Raw genomic sequence first — 1,645 nt, forward strand, 5'->3', positions numbered from 1 at the left:
TCTGTGCTGACAGCTCAGAGCCTGGAGCCTGCTTTGGATTCTGTGTCTCCCTCTCTCTCTGTCCCTCCCCCGCTCATGCTCTGTCTCTGTCTCTCAGAAGTAATAAATACATGCTAAAAAAATTTTTAAAAATTACTGTAATCCTGGACTTTAGCTTATTGTTACAATCTTAAAAAAAAAAGTTTATATATTTTGAGAGAGAGAGAGAGAGAGAGAGAGAGGGGACAAGCTGGGGAGGGGGAGAGAGAGGTGGAGAGAGAGAATCCCAAGCAGGCTCTGTGAGGGCAGTGCTGGCGCTCAGTCTCACAAACCACAAGATCATGACTTGAGCAGAAATCAAGAGCTGGACGCTTAACTGAGCCACCCAGGCACCCCTTATTGTTACATTCTTTTAATTTCTGATTGCCAAAGTTTAAAACCTCTGCTTGCATGGTGCTCAAAATACATGTAAGTAACACTTGGGAGACACTAGCAAATTTCTTGTATTTCATTAGAAGACTATTTCAACCCATTTTAGAATACTGAGATTGATAAAGAAGATTATTTTACGTGAAAATATTCTTACATTAACTATATGATTTGCCAAACCACACATGGAAATTTAAAAAGAGAGCGATATTTTTCTTTGACCTGAAAGGAAGACCACACATGTACTTTAGTGGATTGAAAACAGCTGTGTACAGTCTTTGGCAGAAGCAACTTTTTTGAAAGATTACATCTGGATGGTCAGTTTGGGTTTTGATACAATCGCCATTAATGTATTTACATATAAATATAAAAATATGCTGAATTGCTTAAAAACATTTTTTAAAGTTGAGACATCCACGCCTTCAGTGGAATTCAGTGTTCTGTTATTTTTTTTTCTTTTTCTTGCATTCTACCAGGTAAATAATTTTTGTTTTTAATTATTATCTACTTATTTATTTACTTACTTATTTATTTTTTTTCTTGAGACAGACAGAGAGAGCACAAGTGGTGGAGGGGCAGAGAGATAGAGAGAGAAAGAGAGAGTCTTAAGCAAACTCCATGCCCAGCGCAGGGCTCAGTCTCATGACCTTGAGATTATGACCTGAGCCAAAGTCAAGAGTTGGTTGCTTAAGTGACTGAGCTACCTAGGCTCCCCTATAGGGTATATGATTTGAATAAAACTGTTCAAATGCAAGTATTAACCCTTAAATTTGAGGAATGGTAAGACCATAGTAAAAATCAGGAAATCTTAATTCTGTCCTTAACTGTTGAATTTACTAAATGAAGCTTTGCAAAATGATTTCATCCATATAGTACTCAGTTTCCCTGTGTAGCAAGGTTAACAATACTTTTTATTTACGAGGATTTTTAAAAAAGATATCAAAATTAAATGAAATCTCGGGACACCTGGGTGGTTCAGTCAGTTAAGCGTTCGACTTCAGCTCAGGTCATGATCTCACATTTTGTGGTTTGAGTCCCACATCAGGCTCTGTTCTGACAGTTGAGAACCTAGATCCTGCTTCAGATCTGTGTGTCCCTCTCCCTCTGCCCTCCTCTGCTTGCACTCTGTCTCTCTCTCTCTCTCTCAAAAATAAATAAACATTAAAAAAATAAAAGAGGAACTAAATGAAATCTTGAGAAAATTTCTTTATTTACAAACTGTCCTTAGCCAGAATTA

The sequence above is a fragment of the Lynx canadensis genome, chromosome F2, assembly GCF_007474595.2.
Source record: "Lynx canadensis isolate LIC74 chromosome F2, mLynCan4.pri.v2, whole genome shotgun sequence".
Classification (NCBI taxonomy): Eukaryota; Metazoa; Chordata; class Mammalia; order Carnivora; family Felidae; genus Lynx; species Lynx canadensis.